The 21,518-nt window shown below is 46.0% G+C and overlaps 1 long non-coding RNA gene across 1 annotated transcript in view; it reads left to right on the top strand.

Moving 5' to 3' along the window:
- LOC132015425 (uncharacterized) overlaps positions 1-21,194 on the top strand; it is a 97,044-nt gene extending 75,850 nt beyond the window's left edge. The window contains exons 2-4 of the long non-coding RNA XR_009403673.1: positions 6,846-6,963; positions 15,027-15,077; positions 21,138-21,194. This is a non-coding gene — a long non-coding RNA (uncharacterized LOC132015425). The remainder of the gene's footprint in view (positions 1-6,845; positions 6,964-15,026; positions 15,078-21,137) is intronic.
- Positions 21,195-21,518: the final 324 nt, after the last annotated feature.

A 21,518-nucleotide genomic window follows, 5' to 3' on the forward strand; every position in this document is an offset into this window, starting at 1 on the left:
CTTCAAAGAGCTGGAGCAAATAATCCAAAAATTTGTATGGAATCAGAAGAGACCCCGAATCGCTAAGGAAATGTTGAAAAACAAAAATAAAACTGGGGGCATCACGTTACCTGATTTCAAGCTTTATTACAAAGCTGTGATCACCAAGACAGCATGGTACTGGCATATGCTGTTTCTTACTTGTAGAAGTGACTTCTCCACGTAAATTCCAGAAGTGAGATTTCTGGGTAAAAAGTTACTCACTTGAATTCTGCATCAATTTGAAATTGAGAAATCAGACAGATTTAGAGGAAAATGTCAGCTCTGTGACTCTCAGAGCAGTTGAAAAACTGTGGCTTTGGTGCTTCCTCTTGCAAATCCCCAAGTTGGCAGACTTAACCACCTTGTCCAGCCCGTTCTGGAAGACTATAGATTGGACATATGGGCAGAGTTTCTATCGCTAAGCTTACACCTTTGCCCAGGGGAGACCAAAGCACTTACACGCTGCAGGAAGGCAGATGCCAAGGGAAAGCAGAGAGCCACAAGACCCACGTCTTTATCCCAACCCCACCCATCAGTGAAGCCCCTCGTCCTCCTATAAGGAGGGAAAGTGAAGGTCGGAGAGAGGGAGTGTTACTCTGACTGAGGTCCTTCTTGTGGGACATAGAGAGAGAGGAGAGTCTTCCCTCTTTCCCCAAACCCTATAGCATTAGAATCCTTTGGTGGACTCTGGTAGAGAGGGTGAATGCTGGGAACATCTGAAGTATAGATTAAAAATGAAAAAGCAGAAACAAGTAAGACCTAGGAAGCATAGAGACTGCTATTCACATACTCCATTGAATGGCTTAAAGAAGCTCTGTGCCAGTTTCCCTCTACCCATGTGGCATAATTTAAAATGTAAAATTCGGGGGGCACTTGGGTGGCTCAATGGGTTAAGCCTCTGTCTTTGGCTCAGGTCATGATCTCAGGGTCCTGGGATCGAGCCCCGCATCGGGCTCTCTGCTCGCCAGGGAGCCTGCTTTCCCCCACCACCCCTCTGCCTGCTCCTCTGCCTACTTGTGATCTCTGTCTGTCAAATAAGTAAATAAAATCTTTAAAAATAGATAAATAAAATGTAAAAATCTGGCACATTTCTGCCATGATGGCGCCTGTCGGGTGAGGATGGGACATCTTTGTGGATGCCGCCATGCTGGAGCTTGTGTTCTTTGCTTACATGTCTTGTGCTACCATGATCTCAGGGAGGTCTCATCATATCCACATGGGTTCTACAGAAAATTTCCTGGGTTGGGAGGGGCCCTGGGGGGGGGGTTGCTTGTATTCCTTCTTGCCTATAAAGTGTTGCTGAAGCATTTAGGACACTGGTGTGGGGGAGGGGGTGGTGGTGGTGGTAGTGGTATTTGGTGTTTAAATTCTCCAGAGGCTGTTTGGCAAATAGCTATGCTTTTAAGTATTTTGTATAAAGGATGGCAGTGCTTCGACTCATCAGGCTAGTACGTTGAAGTATATGACTCCAAAAGTGTTTAAAGAAAACATTTCCATGTTTTCCTTTAGGTGATTAAAAATTAAACATTTTCAATAATGTTTCATTGCGAATATGAAAAATTCATACCCAGAGTCTGATGATAAGATTTTGGGCTTCTTTGAAGTTTTATTTTGGAATATAGGAATTTTTTCTTACTCATATGGTAAACATTGAAACCCTAGAGAAATGTGTAAAGAAGAAAGTGGGAGTTCTTTATAGTCCCGCTCTGCCGAGATCATCTTTCTTATAATTTGGCTAGAGCCCTTCAGCTTTTTGTGTATTTTCTTGTTCGTTATTCTTTTCCTACAGTTGGGTTGTTCAGTTACCTTCCTTTTTCTTGGATTATAGGAGCCAATAACTTTCTTTTCTCTCCTAGCCTTTTACGTATCTTGCCATTTATGCTCAAAAGTATCTTTACTGATACATATTTCTCTGCTAATAAAATTCCCATGTTATGTCCATTTGTTTTCCTGAGTAGATTTTCTTAATATATAAACTCATATTTTAAAAATATATGAGTTGTATTTTGAAGTTTTGACTTTAGACAATGAAGTAATAAATGGTTTTATAGACTCACATAGTTGTTGAATAGATCTCTAGAGGAAAAGTTGGTAGAGAAGTAAAAAAGGTTCAGACACTTTGAGATAGATTCTATCAAATTACACAGAAGAAAATGGCACCAATTTATATTCCCATCAATAGAGCAGATAGTACCGGTGTCCTCCAAATGAGATGGTAGCCCAATTCTTTGCAAATAGAATAGGAGACAAATGTTGTATGGTGTTTACTTGTATTTTAAAATTCTGTGGAAGAATACCTCTTAACATACTTATTACCTATAACAGGACAAAGACAAAAATAGCAGATTTCTTGTTGAAATTGATATAAATCAGGGGACCATAGAACAAGATCTTAAAAGTACTGATAGAAAAACCAACATCCTTGAATTCTATATCCATTGAAAGTTTACTGGGATTTTTTTGTCGTTGTTGTATAAATCAGTAGACTGATTCAATGCAATTCCAATAAAAATGTCAATAAGGCTTTTTTTTTTTTTTAAATAAAGAAACTGAGAAGTGGATCTCAAATTCATATGGAAATGTGAAGTGTGGAATAATTAAAAGGACTTTGTGAAGAACAAAGTTGGAGGACTTACAGGACCTGAATTGCAGGCTTATTTAAGGCCACAGCAATCAGGGCAGTGGGGAATGCATTGGGATAGACAAGAAGTAAAGTAAATAGAAGAGAACAGGGTCCAGTAATAACTCACGTGTTGATAGTCCGTTCGTTTTTGATAAAGCTACAAAGGCAATTTAGTGAAGGAAATTTTTTTTAACGGATGATGTTAGAACCATTAGACCTCTGTATTTTAAAAAAAAATTAATATAGATTCCTGTCTCACACACAAGACAAAATGAGTTGAACGGATCCTAGACCTACATGTGAACGTAAACCTGCAAACTTTCTGGGAGAAAACACTTGCGACTTTGGATCAGGCAAAGATTTCTTTAAAATGGCATCAAAAGCACAACCCATAAAAGAAAAATTAGACCTTGTCAGAATTAAGAACTGCTCCTCTTTGATGGATATTTGTAAGAGTGAAAATACGAGCTATGGAGAGAAAGCATTTGCAAATCATTCTGACATAGTATTTATGTCCAGAGTATAATTTTAAAACTCCTAAAACTCAGTAACAAAAAACAACTGAATAAAAACTGTGTGAAGATTTAGACAGTTCACTAAAGAAAATATACGGATGGCAAATAAATGTATGAAAAGATACTCAACATTATCATCATTGAGGTAAATGCAATTTCTTTACTTATATAAAAGGTTTTATTTATTCCCTGCTGAACAAGAAGCCTGATGCAGGGCTCAAGTCTGAGACCCTGGGGTCATGACCTGAGCCAAAGGCAGATGCTTAACCAATGGAGCCACCCGGGTGCCCTAAAGTCGATGCAATTTAAAACCAACAGAGTCCATCACACCTTTTAGAATGTCTGAAATTAAAAATGACCGTCATAGCAACTGTTGGAAAAGATGTAGAGTAACGAATTCTCTGATTTGCTGCTGGAAAGACTATGAAATCATGCCAGGACTCCAGAAAATAGTTTGGTAGATTCTTCAAAAGTGAAGCATATATTTATGATCCAACCACTTCGCTTCTAGGCATTTACCCAAGAGAAATGAAAAGAGATGTCCCCATAAATACGTATAGCAACTTTATTTGTGACAACCAAGTCTGGACACAACCCAATGCCCATCAATGGGTAAATGGAGAAACAAAGTGTGGTATGTCTATGTAATGAAGTAGGATTCAGCAATACATGTGATGAATTATTGATCCTTGCAACAATATGGATGAATCCCCAAGTACTTAGGCCTTGTGTTGGAAACCAGACCACAGAAATAGCAGGATTCTGTTTATATAGAATTCTAGAAAATGCAAACTAAAGTGACAGCAGCAACAAGTTGTAGAGAGTGGGAGATAGAGCAGAATATGAGGGAGGATTATAAAGGGGTTGAAGGAAACTTTAGTGAAGTTAGTGGATACATTCATTATTTTGATTGTCTTACTGGTTTTATGAGGGTATATACGTCAAAACTAATAACGTATTCCTTATGAGTGTGGAGTTCATTATATACCTCAATCAAGAGTTTTTTGTATTTGTTTTTTGAAGGTTTATTTATTTGAGAGAGAGTAATCATGAGGGTGGGCAGGGCAGAAAGAGAAGCATAAACCTGGTTGTGCAAGGAGCCAGTGGGGGGCTCAGTCCTAGGACCCTGAGATTGTGACCTGAACCGAAGGTAGACACTTAACCCACTGAGCCACCCAGGTGCCCCAAGAGTTTTTTGTTTTAAAGCTGGCACTGTAGAAACCTGTTAACCATAGGTGGATTGATCTAGAACGTGGTCTTAGAGGCTGATACACAGGGGTGACAGACCCAACTGTACACTTTGGACAAATTTCTTTCTATAAATCTCCATTTATTCATTATGGAGGATAATGGTGAATTAAAAATGTATTCTGCACGCAGAATGGGGATCATGTTTCAACAGACTTGTGACAAGGATCACTTGTACTAGGAAATATAAATTGTATGTAATTATAGAAGAGGGAACCCTTGTACAGTGTTGGTGGGAATATAAATTGTTTTCCCTGTGGAAAACAGTGTGGAGATAACTCAGAAAATTAAAAATAGAACTGCTGTATGCTCTAGCGATTCTATTGAGTGTATATCCAAAGGAAATGAAAACAGGATATCAAAGACACCTGTGTCCTCATGTTTATTGCAGCATTATTCACAATAGCCAAGATACGGAAACAACCCAAGTGTTCCTCAACAGATAAATGGGTAAAGATGATGTGGTGGGTGCCTGGGTGGCTCAGTTGGTTAAGCGACTGCCTTCGGCTCAGGTCATGATCCTGGAGTCCTGGGATCGAGTCCTACATCAGACTCCCAGCTTGGCAGGGAGCCTGCTTCTCCCTCTGACCCTCCCTCTTCTCATGCTCTCTCTCATTCTCTCTCTCAAATAAGTAAATAAAATCATAAAAAAAAAAGATGGTGTGGTATATGTATATAAAGCAGAATATTCAGTCATGAGAAAAAAGAAAATCCTGCGATTTGCTACAACAGGGAGGGATCTCGAGGACATTATGTGAAGTGAGATAATTCGGACAGAAAAAGACAAATATGTATGAAATCACTGCATATGAAGACTGTATGAGATATGATTTCATATAGGTGGAATCTGAAAAACCCAAACTTGTATAAGGGAAAATGGTGGTTACCGGGAGCTCATAATAAAAGGGGAATAAGAGAAATGTTTAAAGGTATAAACTTGCACCTGGCAGAAAAATACGTCCTGGAGATTTAATGCCCAGAATAGTGATTGTAGACAACAGTACTGTCTTAAAAACATTCAACTTGTTAAGAGATGATCTTAATTACTCCTTTCATTAAAAAAAGTGAGAGTTAGATAATAGGTGAGCTAATCCTACAGGGGATCATCTTGCCCTATTTAAATGTATTGAATCCACATGTTGTGAATGACGGGTCCATTACATTTCTTTCTTTTTTTTCAAGACATATCTATTTTAGAGAAAAAGAGAAGGGGCAGAGGGAGAGAATCTTTAGGCAGACTCCCCGCTGAGGTGCAGAGCCAGATGTGGAGCTCCATCTCACGACCCATGAGATCATGACCCGAGCTAAAGCCAAGAGTCAGACGCTTAACTGACGCAGCCACCCAGGTGCTGTGGTCCATTGCATTTCAATAAGAAATTATCTGCACAGTAGTAATTATACAATAATTAGCCCTTTTATTATTAGACATTGGGAAGCTGAGGGATAATTCTTGGAAATATGCTTCAGGGTCAGTGGGAGACTGGGGCCATGCAGCAAACACAAACGAAACTGTGCCCGAAGTTGGTTTCTTTTTTTTTTGCCACATCCTGAAATTCAGCCGCCTCACTGTTGCAGACACGACTCGAAGCTTTGCAGAAAATACAAGGTGCTCTTGTTACCAGGAACCATTCCCTTTGGAATCTGCATTGCTGGACTGATCCTGAGAGTTCTGTGAAAAAAGTTAGAAACAAGCTCTTTGCATGGTGAATGCTAATCAGCTAAAATGAGACCAGCTCCTAGAGTCTGGCTTTGGAGGTCATGGGTCCTTTGCTGCACACATCCTGCCTTGTTCCAAAAGGTCTGCCCTATAGGAATGGATCTGAGGGTTGACGGAAGCAGCTTTTAATACAGATGACAGAAAGGGATTGGCCAGTCAGTTTAAGCCTGACACCCGGGGAACTTCTGAAGTCTGTCTGTGCTTTCACATTTTAGAAGTGGTAGGACTTGAGACTAGGCCTGGGATCAGGCACCGTTTGTGCTGATTTGTGGGAATGATGTTGATATATTATCTATGAACACTTAACTTCAGGTGCACTGTGATCAAATTTTCATCCTGGTACCAAGGGACAGTGACGGCTCTAAGGGAAAAGGTAAACTTAAAAAGACTGATAGACTATTTAAAGTTGTTTATAATTACTCCATAATGCCTTCAGTTGGAGTGTTTTTTTAAAAAAATATTTTATTTATTTGACAGAAAGAGACACAGTGAGAGAGGGAACCCAAACGGGGGAGAGGCAGAGGTAGAAGCAGGTTTCCCTTCGAGCAGGGAGCCCAAGGGGGGCCTCAATCCCAGGACCCTGGGATCATGACTTGAGCTGAAGGCAGACGCTTAATGGCTGAGCCACCCGGGTGCCCCAGCTGGAGTGTTTTAAGGCCAGTCAGCCTTGAAGACCATAATGCCTCCATCATCTCATTACTCTTGTGTTTTTTCCCCGCAGATAACAGCCGACAGCATGTATCATGCCTGATCCACATCGAGAGAGCAATGATTTGAGCGTGTCCATCCCATGGGGCCTGCTTGCTTTCTGAGGAGACGACACTGCGGGCTGTGTGAGAGTAAGAACCCAGCTTGACTGGTTATGATCATAACCATAGCAACAGGCCCAGAGCCTGCCTTTTCCTAGGTCCTAAATCAATCCTGGTTGAGTGGCTGATTGATCTCTGAAGCCTGCTACTGTCTCAATGACTTATTTTTAAAAACCGACTTATGCATCTTCTATCCATTCATCTACTGTGTTGCTTCTTCTGTTAAAAGGTGCTTTTCTTATATTCATACATACACTTCTCACAACAACCCTGTGAGGTGAGTACTGTAAGTACAGACACATTTTACAGATAAGAAAACAGGCACAGAGAGGTTAAGCAGTTTGCCTGAGGTCACACAGCTTGTGACTCGTGGAACTTGCATAAATAACCTTGTGTTTTCCACACCTGGACCTTGTTCATTTGTTCACTCATTCATTCATTCATTTTTACAAAGACTGTCTTTCTCCAAGGCCAGGTCCTTGGGATGTAGGAAGAACTGGAAGAAGATAGATTTTCTCTTTCTCTCTCTTTTGTAAAAGATTTGTTTATGGATTTTAGTTAGTGTGCATGCCAGCAGGGTTGGTGGGGGGCAGGCAGAGGGAGAGAGAGAGAGAGAATCACAAGCAGACTCTTTGCTGAGCTTGGAGCCAGACGTGGAGCTCCATCCCAGGACCTTGAGACCATGATCTGAGCCGAAATCAAAAGTCAGGTTCTTAACTCACTGAGCCACCCAGATTCCCTGAGATTTTCTCTGTTTTAATCTTACCCTAACCTATGATTCTAATCTGAGCTGAAAGTAGGAAAGGTGAAAAAGCCCAGAGAAACTCAGCTGTGTGTATGTGCACACACACGAGTGCATGAGTCCACGATGTCTGCCCTGTTTGTGGGTGGGGGGGGGCAGGGCGGAGAGAGCTATAGACACCCTGTTAGAGTAACCAATGACTCTTTTTAGAAACATAAGAATAAGGCTTTTCTGACATTAAAAATTTTTGTTCACATGTCTTGGGCGATGGCCTTCCTGTTGGAGAAAGATTAACAACATAACCTAGCTGAAAACTCCTCGCAGCTAAGAAAAGTAACAATTAATAACAACTTTTGACTCTTGAGCATTAAAGTATGTATCAGTGACTACATATAATCAATTAGTTTTGGCTTTTCTGTAGCATTGAACACTATGGTGTTTGGATTTTAAGGAAAAAAAAATAGGCTAAAAGCAGGAGTAGTGATCCTAACCCATATTCCACTTTCTAAACTTCTGTGGGTAAACTTCCCTTAACGGAGACGGTTTGGTTTTTGCTGATGGCATAATTTTAATAATGAATAATTCAAAGAAGCACGCAGCAAATGTTAGCTGTAGACAGGAAAAAATATCTTTGAAATTCTCTTCCCTTTATGGGCCTTCGGAAACCGCTGTCTATCTATATAGAGCCTCTCTCTAAGGGGGAAACAGGCACCATTCTTAGGCGAATGGGAAATAATGGTGTGATCTCTGAAGCGCTTTTCTTGGAATCGCTGAAGATAGAGATAAGCCACTGGAATGTCTCCACATCCCTGCTCTAGCATTTGGCCTATCAGCCAATGAGGGATGTCCACAGGGCAGCCTTTTTCCAGGGGAAGCCAGCAATCCACCGGAAGCAGCGTGGGTGTCTGACATGCAGGTCTGGGAGGAAGCCCAAAGTGAAAACGGACAAGGCATCATTTCACCCAGCAGATCGTGAAAGTGCACATCCCAGCTTGCTCTGCTGCTTTCAGGTTTCTCCATGCCCAGAATGAAAATCCTTTGCTTGCTGGATGCTGAGACTGTCAGGCAGCCGTGCACCCTGCGTGGGAGCCGATGGGATCGCCTGCCGTCACTCAGGGAGCCTCACTGCCTCCTCCAGTCATTAGGGGGCACGAAGCTGCTCCCACCTCAGCTGCCCTTCCTGTGGTCTCGTGCTTTGTCGGGCTCATACATAGAAGCAGACGTCTATGCAGAGGCAACTGTGTTTAAGAGAATCAAATGGACGAATGTCTTTCTCTCCCTGTACCCACCATTTCTACCTTGGTTGGCTACCAAGCCCCAGTTTCTTTCTTCTGGATATCTTAGGAGCCTTTTAGTCTGAAGAATTGGCATGGACTGAGAGGAAAAGGCAGGTATGATGGCAGCTTGAGGGGTTGGGAGCAGCAAGGAAAGGCTTGCCAGTCCCCTGAGCAGTCTGTGTTCCATGGGCTGGATACGCCCTTCTCTGCAGTGAGCATTTAAGAATGTGCAGGTGTTTCCAGTTGTCACCTGACTGTGGGGCATTGCCAGAAACTTCTGGGCAGGAGCCATGGACATGATAGGTCCTGTAATGTAGAGACAACTGTCTAAAACAAAGACATGCTGTGTTAGTTTATTATGACTGCAGTAACAAATCGCCATACACTTACTGGCTTAAAATAATTTACTGTAATTCTCGGTTCAGCCTGGGTCTCCTTGGGCTAAGGTCAAGATATCAGGAGAGTTGGCTCCTTCCTGGAAGCTCTAGGGAAGAATCTGGTCCACTGTCTCTTCAAGCTTCTAGAAGCTGCTGGCATTTATTCCTGGCTTTTGTCCCCTTCCACCATCTTCTAAGCTGACATAGTAGTGTCTTCAAATCTCTTTGAATTCTTTCTTCCATTGTCATACACCATTTTCATGCTCCTGTCTCCCTCTTTCCATTCACAAGGACCTTGTGATGATACTGGGCTTGCCCTGATAGACCAGCATAATCTCTCCATTTTGAGATTTTCAACGTAATCCCATCTAAGTCCCTCTCAGGATATAGCTAACGTATTCAGAAGTCCCCAGAATTAGAACAGAGACCTCTTTGGCAGAGGGCCTTATTCTGCCTACCACCTGTGCCCTGCCCCAGTGCTGAAAGTCAGGTGGGACTTGACTGATCAGGAGTTGGGTGGAGGTCTTTTCTTTCTGGAGATGGCAGGAGTCTTGTTTTCTTCTGCTTGGGTAGGCCCGAAGATCTGGCAGGGGTATTTGACCACTGCATGATCGAGTAGGCTATTCCAGGCCAAACAGACTTTCCAGCCTGCTAGGACTAGTGCTGAGTGGTATCCATCATTAATACCCATTTACCCTGTCTTTCTCTCTGAACCATCAGTATGAGGTCCCTGATACTTTTCAAATCTCAACAACATATCTTTGACCCGAGTTTCCATGATAAGGCCAAATGAATTACTCTTTCTTCCCAGAATTACCCTCATGCCTTCCCTTCATCGCCTGGCCCAGCCCAGCTGTCAGTTTCCTTACTGGCTTCATTTCTGTCCCTGCTCAGCCACTTCTTCCACATCTACTTAAATTTGACCTAAATCATTGGTGGGTTTTGTGTGTTCCTCTATGCTCTGTGTAATGTCCAGGTTTTTTCCACTAAGTGCTTTTTTTAAAAAAAGTTATATTTATTCATTTGACAGAGAGTGAAAGAGAGAGAGAGAGTGAGAGAGGGAACACAAGCAGGGGGAGCGGGAGAGGGAGAAGCAGGCTTCCCGTGGAGCAGGGAGCCCAATATGGGACTCGATCCAAGGACCCTGGGATCAGGACCCAAGTCGAAGGCAGACGCTTTAATGACTGAGCCACCCAGGAGCCCTCCAATAAGTGCTTTAATAATTAGAAACTCCTTTAACAGACTCCCCGAATAGTAACCCGCGGGGGCGTCCTCCCTGTCTTCTGGGACTTGACTCTCCGGTAGGGGCTGTGCTTCTTCTCGGGGCCCCGCTGTCTCTCGCATCCCACTCTGCTGTCCCACCCACTCATTGCTCCGTGTGCGGCAGATACCAGAGCGCCTGCTGTGAGCGAGGCCCGGCTGTCACCCTGCAGAACGTAGGTAGCTGACACTTCTGTCTCCCCTTTGTAGGCTGAGTTCCACGTGGCATGTATGTTTACACAGACGGAATCTCTCAAAGCAGTGCTGATACGCGGATGCCCAGTTGACTACCATGCAGGAGGAGACACATTTTCTGGGAGAAAGGCAGGTTTTCTAGCTGTTCCACGTTGGCGTGCTGTTTTGCTGCCTAATGGCTTGACTACATAGTAGCCTCGTGGCTGGTGTGAAGGGTTGGGCTCGCGAGATCTCCATCTTAAGATCTCCAGTCTGGTTTCTTGGCCGAGGTATTTTCAGATCCTTTTCTGAGGTGAGAACGGCCAGAGTGACCTTGAGCCCCTGGTCAAAGGCCAGGTGATGAGACATTGATGTCGCTCTAGCGGTGGAAGTCAAGCTTATAAATTCAGTCAGGGGTCTACCCAGTCTTGGCTCCAGCCCTGCCCTCCCCTGGGATGGCCCTTCTGACTGTGTAGGAAGGTGGGGTCCAACGACTCACATGAGGGGACACAGGAGCCTTCTTGGCCACTTGGACCATTTGGAACTTAGGTCTGTCACTAGAGCCCCACTCAGTTGGGGCTGGCTAAGGTTTAAGACTTTCAATCTGCGACAGCTGTTGTGTCTTTGGCTTTGTCCTTTCTTTATTCTACGTGCCTCACCCTCTCCAGATCTACCGGTTGGGTTCTTGAACCGTCTGTGGCCCTCATCAACCAGCACACTACTTGTTTTTTTGTCCCTTCCCCGCATCCCTGTCTTTTCTCATCTCACTGTTCTTCCTCTCCCTCAGACATTTACTCCTGTGTCAGGCAGGCGATTGGCCAGGCAGAGAGTGGTCTGGTAAGGAGCTGACGGATTCACGTCTTATCAAATATGGGTATCGAAGAGTTGCCAATGTCAAGTTACCTTGACATTGGGACTGGCCCGTCCAGATGATAGGAGATGAGAGACGATGGCAGAACTGAGGAACTGGAACAGGTCCAGTCTGACTAAGCACAGAGTAGGAAGGGGGGGCAGTCTGGGGAGTGATGCAGGAGGGGGAGGCCGCCGCTAGGACGTGCAGGGTCCTGAGGGCCATTTTGGACACTGGCTTAAGAGCAGTGGGGAAACCATGGTGACATTTGGGCTGAGAAGAGACATGGCCAGATGTGCGTTTTAGAAAGATTGCTTTGCCTGGAGTGTGGGCCAGAGATGGTGGAAGGGCAGGAGTTGAGCCCAAGATACCTCAGAAGAGCTGCGGGCCCCTGAGCCAAGGGCTGGGCTCACGTATGGCGGGGCAGTGGGAATAGAAAGGAATGCAAAGATTCATGACATGAACAGATATTCAGGAGTGGAGCCCAGCACCCCTGGGGGCCAATCAAATGTGGGGCCCGTGGGAGTGGAGGAGGGTGCCTGCCTCGGAGGAGCTTGTGGCCTAACACAAGTGACTCCCAGGCTCTGGGATGGAATGCAGGTGCTAGGCGAGCCGGTAAGAACCTCTGCGGAGGGGTGTGTGGTTTTAAAAAATGCTTGAAAATGCTGATTTTATTTTTAAAAAATATTTTATTTATTTATTGGACACCCAGAGAGTGGTCACAAGTAGACAGAGAGGTAGGGGGAAGCAGGCTCCCCGCGGAGCAGAGAGCCCAATGTGGGACTCGATCCCAGGACCTGAGATCATAACCTGAGCCAAAAGCAGAAGCTTAACCCACTGAGCCACCCAGGCACCCCACAAATGCTGATTTTAAATATAAACTATAGAAAGGGAAGTTTTACAAAACTGGGTTGAGATCCATAGAGAAGCGTGCAGGAGTCACGGGTTCTAAAACGTATCAAAATCCTGGCGTAGTAGGAAGCCGAACCTTGGAACGGATTACAAGGCGGTGGGATCCATGTGTGGTGGGGACAAGGGGAAATGCTATTTTGAAAACCTCAGATGTTTCTTTATTCCATGATGGTAACAAAGCAGTGTTTGGGGGAAGAGAGCCCTTTGTTTTGGGAGACCCATTTGGCGAGACCCTTCCATGTGATGGAGGTCAAGGACCTCCTTGGTGTTACTGGGGGCACCTTTCTTCCTGGGATTGTACTTGGGATTCTTGTAACCTTGGGAGGAAGATATTCAAAGTTTTCATATTCCTTGTGTAGCCAGAGATGGAGGCATGACTTCTCTTAGGGCTCAGGGCTCCCTGCTTTGGGGGGAATTACTATTTGATGCATCCAGCTGTAGAGAAGATGAAACAGAAACTGATCCTGGAATCGGCAATGAGGCATTCTTTGCTTAAGGACAGTGACTGCAGAGGGGACAAGTGACTGCAGTGATTACATGGCAAAGGGACCTGAACTTGGAGGTTATTTGTGAGGGTGATGAGTGAACCCCCTGCAACCTGACAGCTGGGGCTGGGGGAAAGGGGTCACTGAGCAGGCCTCATGAAATATTTGGTCCACGAGGTTGTGACAGAAGTCCCTTCCCCAGCCCCACCCCTACATTGAATTATGTCATGTGCTGCTTAAACTTTGGTGACAGGTCCGTGTGGTTTCTGAGGCTGTGTTCACGATTAGAGATGGAGCAGATCGCAGAGAGCTGGGGCAGGTGGCAAAATGGGTGGGAGGCAGCCAGGTGTGCCGGGTGAGAAGCTGGGGGCGAGTGGAATGAAGGGCCTGGCGTGACCTTCTGGAATGTTCTTGGGAGCACTGATAAGGGGGCCTTTTGTAGTGGTATGGGAGGGAGTTGAGGTTATTATGACTTGGTTATTAAAGGAAAAGTGGTCTCTGGAGGGCTTTAAACTCTGTTCTCACATGTTGTCACAGAGGACGGATTCCCAGGTGACAAGAGGAAGGAGTCACCAGCTCTGCCTTAGGAGGCAGTACAGAAGAAGCAACATTTTGGTTCCCAGAATATTTATGAGTTTTCTGGCCATGCCCACCCGTGTGTTTTTCACTGGAATAGAGACCCTCAGGACTGACTCAGTCTTTCAGTCTTTGAAGGTTATAAGTCAAAGGGGTCAGAATCTCGTTCAGAAGCTGTAAGAAGGGGTAATAAAATACAGAGAACATACCGGCATTGAGTGCTTCTGTGCCAGGCACTGTGCTGTGGGTTCTCATAACTTTTCTGCAGGGCTGGTGCTGCGAGCCCCCGACACTGGGGGCCAGTGGAGGCTCAGGGGAGGCGAAGGCTGCCTGGCTGCTGAGCAGGGGCCGCCTCCCTTGGACATCAGGTTCGGGTGGGGTGGGTTGACTGTGATTAAATGCTCAGTGTTTGGAGAAGTGAACCCAGGCAAGGAAGCTTCTGGCCCCAAACCTGGGGCCAAATCACCCACGTGTGAGAACTGACTTCCAGCCCCAGGGCCCTCTGCCGGGAGCCCTGCGATCCCCGCCTTCTGTCTCCACCACTGACCAATGGCCTGTCTGCCTAGGGGAGACCGAGGTCAAGACCAAGGTTTCCTTGGGTGGGCTTCCTGCCTGCTATCCAGGAATCCCGATGCACTCGTCTGCCTTGATGCCACCTCCAGCCTCTGGAGCCACAGGGGCGCTGTGCTGGGCCCAATGCGGGCGAATGTTCCTCCTGCGGGGAGGGAGCTCTTCAGAGAGCTTTCCAGCTTCTGCGCGAAAACAACAAATCACAGCCCTCCTTAAGGATGTTGTAAATTAGATCCCTTTGGCGCCTTTGGGAAATAGACCAGTTGGCAAATCAAGCCGCACAGGAGCACAGGAGCTGATCTGCAGTTAGAATGCTTACTGCAGAATTAATGGGCCTAGTTAAGAGATCTCCATAAAACAGGGATGACCCAGGTCCCAGGGGTGGAGATGGAGAGGGATCCCCGCGGTCACGGTGGGGGAATTTCCTGAAGGCTATGAGCTCACGAGACGATTTACAGAAATGTGTGAAGAGCTGGGGTTCCTGGCCACAAGGACCGCAGGCCTCACTAAGACAGATGTCGTTGAGGATGGAAGTTCAAATACACTGTCAGGCTTGTGAGATCGTTACCAGAAATACTTCGGGCAGCAAGGCTAAAGACAGCTGTTGGCTTTGAGGAAGTGTTTAAAGGAGATTAAGAATGATGAGCTTCGAAGAAAGGCAAAATGTTAACTTAGAGGAAACAGGAAACGTCTGTATGTCTTGAATGCCTCAGAGACAAGGAGCTGTATTAAATGTCAAATTAAAAGCCAAGTAATCAATGATAATAAATGCCAGTGTCTTTAAAATGCAGCAGAAGTCTGCCATGGGCTCAATGAGACATGGATCATTTCTGTTCTACTGATCAAATTACCTTGGTTCTATCTTCTCAGGGACAAAAGCTGCCACATGTGGAAATATTGTGGTGAATGTCCTGGCCTGAGGTAAGAATTTGAGACCTGGGAAGGAGAGTGCTTAACATGCACACCCTTGTAGGGAACACACACACAGAACTGAGCTGCTTTGCGAAGTCTGATAACTTACAGAATGCCCCACTGCCCCTCCTTCCTTCCACACCATTTCCCTTCTCGAAGTTCTGAAAAATAGCACTTGATCATGCATCATCTGATAGATAGGACACATCTCTAAATAATGTTACAGAACCTCAGGATATATTAGTTGTGCTTCCTTTTATCCCCTGAGGTCCAGGTTTCTGTTTTGAAAGCTGCAATTTTCCAACAAATGCGTATTCTAAAGCACAGTCTGGACTGACGGCTCACGACCTCCCTCCAGCTGAGCGCTCCAGTACGTGCGAAGGAGGAAAACAAGAAAAGCTTCGCTTAGGGCTCATTAGCCTAGGGAAGATGCACGTTCTGTTTTCCGTGCGCAGGGTTTTATGCGTCACCCGCATACTACCATGTTGAGCTTCGTGCTTCCAAATGAGTCCTTTGGAACTGGAATCCTATGTTTCCAAAGTTCTGCGTGGAGCGAAAACATGCCGGCAAGCTGTACCTGTGCTGTATGCTCCCTTCAGTGCTCGTGCTCCTGGCTCAGACATTAGGAGGGGTAGTGCTGGGTCTTCCCTCGACACCCCAACAGTCCTGAAGGCCATTCAGACTCGGCACCGGACGCGCATTGCTGGGAGGCCAACTGGCTGCGGGTCAGAAGCGAATGCCCATCCTTCCTCCTCTCTCTTTCTTGTTTCTCAAATCTTTCCCGTTTCCCTCTTGTTCAAACATCACAATCTGCAGGGCAGGTTGGATGGCTTTGGGCAGTGGTTGTGGCTTTGGGACTCCTCTAAATTGGCCTTGGCCCCAGTGTGCCCCCTCCCTTGCTTTCCAGAGGGAAACACACAGCACAATGGCAGAGAGAACCCTGCGTGGTAGCTGATTTTCTGTGTTCCCTGGACTGGGCTGAGTGGTGCGGGGCCCAGAGAGCCCCCAAAATACTTCCGGGTGTGTGTGTAAGGGTGTTTCCAGGAAAGATTAGCATTTGAATTGGTGAGCTGAGTAAATGGGGCAGCCCATCACATCTGGGCGGGGCAAAGAGAACAAAAGTCTGGAGGGAGTGGATTCACTCTCTGCTTGAACCAATGGTCCCATCTCCTCTGGCCGCGGACACTGGCATTCCTGGTTCACGGCCTTCCGACTCCAGCTGAACGACACCACCAGCTTCCCAGGCTCTGGCGGATGGGGGGTCGTCGCCATCTCTACAGTCGTGTGAGCTCATTCCTACAATACATCTCCTCTTATATATCCCTGTACATACTCTACTGGTTCTGTCTGTCAAGCTCTGCCTAGTCTACCCCTCTGACACTTGATTGTTCATTGGTCTTCGGACCTGAGACCCAGCTCAGATCTCCCTGGCAAGGTAGGTTTCACCTTACCTAAACCTGAACGGCTTCAGAGGAAAGATACGCAGCATTGCCCCGTGAGCCTCATACACAGAATCCAATGGCAAGAGAGCACCCAGTGTAGTCCCCATGCCCAGGGAAGTCATGGCCCGGCTGCTGTGTGGGCAGAGCACACTGGCCCTTCAGCTTAGAAGACACAGGAGTCCTTTTACTCCTGCAGCACTCGCCTCACCAGTAAGCGTGGCTCAGCCTTGCCCTGGAGGCTGACCAGTTGGCCCTAACAGAGCCTCCTCTCCACCATGGGCAGACAGGGATGGATGGAGTGTGATGGACAACCCTTGGGCTTCTTTCTCTAGAGGCCACTGAAAATCACCTGTCCCGTTTCTATTCTTTTAATACAATAACTGCCCGTTTTTTGAGGCTGTCACTTCCAGAATGGTGCCAAAGTCAGGGTTTACACAAACAACAACAACAACAACAACAAAAAACCTTGAATATTGTGTATTTTAGACACTGTTACAACATCTAATTAGCTATTGAAGTCAAAATATTCCCAACAAAATAGGGAATTCTTAAAATATTAAATGCCAGCTTCCATTTTTCCTTTCGTACATTAAAAACAACTTTACTAGTCCCATAATGTCATGTTGAGACATTATCTGAAGATGAGGTTGCCTTGTGAAGATTGTTCTGAAGAGGGAAAAGCACACAGCTTCATTTCAGAATCAGATCTGTTTTATGCAATCAATATTGAGGGCGCTGACCTTATTTCTTTGAATTTGCACCAGTGTAGTGTTGGTGAGACCTCAGGACATGGACTAATGGTTAGAAACAAGGTATTTGTTTTCCTCTCTGCTTCCTTGCCACTTCTCCCAGCCGGCCGGGCAGTGGCCGTTCCCATCCAGCCCTGAGACCCAGGGTCCCGCCAAGCCCGCAGGGGCCCCTGCGCAGAGGCCCCGCCCCCTCAGCACTTGCTGGTGTGAACTTCCCATCTGCGGACCAGGGACCGCCGCTGAGCCACTTAAAACAGCAAACGCGGCACATACAGGAGCTCACTGTAGGTCATTGGTCCCCATGTGGGGCTCCCTGGGCTAAAGTCAAGAGGTCAGTGGGGCTGCCTTCCTCTCTGAGGCCCCGGGGGAATCTAGTTCCTCGCCTTTCCACTTCGGGATATTGCCTGCCTTTTCCTTCTGCTGGCTTCCAAGCCGGCAGCAGTAGGTCGAGGCCTGGCCACAGGAAAACTCCCGGACCCTGTCTTCTGCTTCTCCTCTTTCTACCTTGAAGGACTCGGGTGATGAGGTGGATCCCACTGGGCCAGCCAGGATAAGCTCCTCTCCACAGGTCAGCTGGCCGACCGCCCTCGTGATGGCCTCTGAGCCCTCTGTCCCTTTGCCCTGTCATGTTCGCAGGTTCCAAGAGCAGGAAGTGGGTGTCTTGGGGAGGTACTGGGTCGCCGGCCGCACTGCCTCCAGGCATGTGTTTCTGTGTCCAACCTGCTGCTCCATCTAACTGTGTGGCCTTCCCAGATTCAGTGCTTTTCAAATGTGGGTCAGCTTCTCTACCAGGAGACCCCATAGCTGCAGCCTGGGGGAGCAGGGCCAACTGGAACAGGACCCTGAGATTCTGGGGATGGGGTGGTGGCTCAGGGCCTTTATAGGGAAGGAGGGAGAACCTGTAGGCCTGTCTGGTCTGGGAACTGACGGAGGCCATGGTCGGGGGAGTAGAAGTCTGGGCCCGTGCAAACTACCTTGGGTCATCTGCAGTGCCAAGAGGCCACTTGCCAAGGAGTGAGGCTTCTGCTGTGCTGGCCACCCGTCCCCACCGCCAGACTCCCCATCTGTTCCCCAGACCCCAGCCCCAGCTTAGGCAAATCATCGCAACAACACAGCAAACGCTGGGGTTCCTCAGTGCAGCCTGACAGTGGCTTAACTCAGGAGAATAATTTACTTAAGTCTGGAGGGCCAGGGGCTGGGTCTCCTCTTTCACACTTACGGGAAAATCTATTCTTGCCTGGAATCGATGTTTGATTTTTCCTTCTATACATTTACATTCCTGAAGGCGACAAATAGCCTTTCCGCAAACCCTGAATCTCTCTGGAATCCTGCTGGCCGCGGCCTTGTTTTCTTCTTCTTGAGCATTGACGAGACTCCGGCAGGAGAGATTGATCCGGCTTGTGTACAGTGGGGATCAGCAATTGATTTTAATTAAATCCTCTTTTCAGAAATCAGCAGAATGTGTCCATTTGGGGCCCCGCCCCTTTTCTCAGAACATTAATCAACTTGTTAAATAATTTCTTCTAATTTATGGGCCCCAATTAGCCTCTCTCTGGAGACCCGGAGAACTAAGTGAGACATACCGTTCATTTCCAATAACCTTGAGTCATTAATTTTGAATCCTCACATCCGGAGTTCGGGGAAATTATTCAGTAAGACTTTAGACCACTTTCCAGTTTTTTCATTTTGCATTTCATATGTCAGGGATTGGCTTTCAGTGAGTGGGTAAAGTGCTGCGAACTAGAAGCCCTTCGTTGAAAGGGGTCCTGCCTCTGGCCGATCTGTCCATGCTGGAGTTCTCTCTGGTGGTTTCTCTGTCAGGGAGCCTCAGGCTTGAATGTACACTAGAGCCACATGGGAATCTTGTTAAAACACGGTGTTACAGGCCCCTGATTCTTCTCGAGTGGGTGGAAGCCTGAGAATTTGCATTTCTTTGTTATTATTATTATTTTTTAAAATAAAAATTGTGTATATTTAAGACATACAATGTGATTTGATACAAATAGTGGGATGATTACTGCAACAAAGCCCGTTAACGGGTCCATCCACAGTTAAGCACGCTTTCTGGTTTTGCCACGGAAGGAATCTGAAATCCACGCAGAAAATTTTCAGTGCCGCCTCTCCACCCCTGGTATCTGCTGTTTGGATCTCTGGTTCTGTCAAATCAACTTTTTTAGATTCCACGTATAAATGAGATCATGCATTAAAAATTTTATTTTTAATGATTTTATTTATAAGAGAGAGAGAGAGAGCATGAGCCAACAGGGTGGGGAGGAGCAGAGAGAGAGGGACAGGCAACTCCATGCTCAGCCCAACACAGGGCTTCGTCTCAGGACCCTGAGATCATGACCTGAGCTGAAACCAAGAGCCGTGTGCTCAAACAGCTGAGCCACCCAGGTGCCGCGCCCCCCACCCCACCTCGTCATTTTATTTTGTTCGTTCCTGTCTGGCTTCTTCCATTTAACATGGTGTCCGCCAGGTTCATCCACACTATTGCAAATGGCAGGACCTCCTTTTCTTTAAGGCTGAAGCACCCATTATGTACACACCACAATCTCTTTGTACATGCATCCGTTTACGTAGGTTGTCTCTGTGTGTCTGTCGGGTGTCGTGCGTAAAGCTGCGATGGACGCGGAGTGCTGGTATCTCTTTGAGCAACTGATTTCAGTACCTTGAGAATTTGCATTTCCAACCAGCATCCGGTGATGCCATGCTGCTGGTCCATGGACCGCACTTCCAGCAATGCTGCTCAGTGTCACAGAATGTTTCTGGAGAGCTGCATGAAGACGGACTTGGATAGCTATGGGGAAGGAGGGTGAGGGGATTCTGGGTCATCAGACATTTTAATGCCCCAGATGGTTTGCCTAGAGGGCTACTTGTGGGGGACTCTAGGCAGAAACGTAAGACTTCAGGTCCCCAAAAGGGTAGAAACAGAGTAATGGAGGCGAGCTAAAAAAACAAATTCCTTTGGTAGTCTAGTTTTCTTTCTTTGTGATAGTATGTGATGAGGGAGCAGGAGGCTGCCTGAGGACAAAGCAGAAGCTGGCACCTTGTACCCCCTCTCCACCCGCTCCCCTCCGTAATGTGTGTGACATTCCTCAGGCACCCCTGACTGCCCTAAAAGAAAAACAAATAGTTAACTTACAGAGATCACAATCCTGCAAGACAGGAGTCTCCTTTGGTTTACCAATATCCTAGAGATACACAACAAAGAAGTTACCTTATCAATAGCACAATTTCCAGAGGCAAATAACTCAGTTCCTCAAGCCCTGAATAAAGTTAAAATTCTTCTAAACCCAGATCTCACTAACAAGGACACTTGATAGGAGAAATGTGAAACTTTATCTCTAGATCTCCAAGATAGTGTCGAGAATCATTCCCAAGCATATTGCCCATTGATATACATCTAAAGGGTCTCACAAGAAGATTTTTACTACTAGTAATAAATAACCTTTCTCCCAACAATAGCTAGCCCCTCAAGGTCCTGGAGACCTTGCTTCCAAAATTCCTTAGAGACTAACATCACCCCTTTGTTCTCACCTACCCAACTCCTGTGTATATAATCAGCCACTCCTCAGGATAACAGGGCAGCAGCTCTTCCTGCCCAGGGGTCCTGTTCCCGTGCTTAAATAAACCACCATTTTGCACCAAACATGTCTCAAGAATTCTTTCTTGGTCATTGGCTCCGGACCTCAGCCCACCGAACCTCACCCACGTTCTGGAACTTAATCAGTATGCATGAAGAGTTTCTGTGTCTTATCCCTGGTTACTTCTTAAAGTTTCTTTTTACCTAACAGTTGCCCTTGCTCAGAACTTTCCCTGGTAATTCAGATTCGTTGAAGTTCATCTGTGTGTATTGCCTTTTTTTTTTCCCCTAGACTTTTTCAGCAAGCAGACTTTGGGGGAAGAAATAGAACTTCATTTGCGAATATAAATATCTTACAAAATCGCCTCCAAGGTAGGTAAAAATTTAATTGCCTTAATTTTCAGAGGTGCCTGAAAAAAAATCACTCTATCACCAGTTGATGTCAGTGATCAGGAAACCTTTTTGAGTTTGAGATTTCCTGCCTACACTTGCCACTTATTTTAAAAGTGTGGAAGCTGAAGTTTTGTCATGTTTGTGAAGGAGCAATAATTTGATGGAATGAAGCTCTTTTTAAGGCTTAATATTAATGATGATTATCAATGACTATGTATAATAGGCACATGCAAAATCTATAGAAGTTAGAGAGGGTAGTATCATGATTTTTTCATACACT

The sequence above is a fragment of the Mustela nigripes genome, chromosome 4 (assembly GCF_022355385.1).
Source record: "Mustela nigripes isolate SB6536 chromosome 4, MUSNIG.SB6536, whole genome shotgun sequence".
NCBI lineage: Eukaryota > Metazoa > Chordata > Mammalia > Carnivora > Mustelidae > Mustela > Mustela nigripes.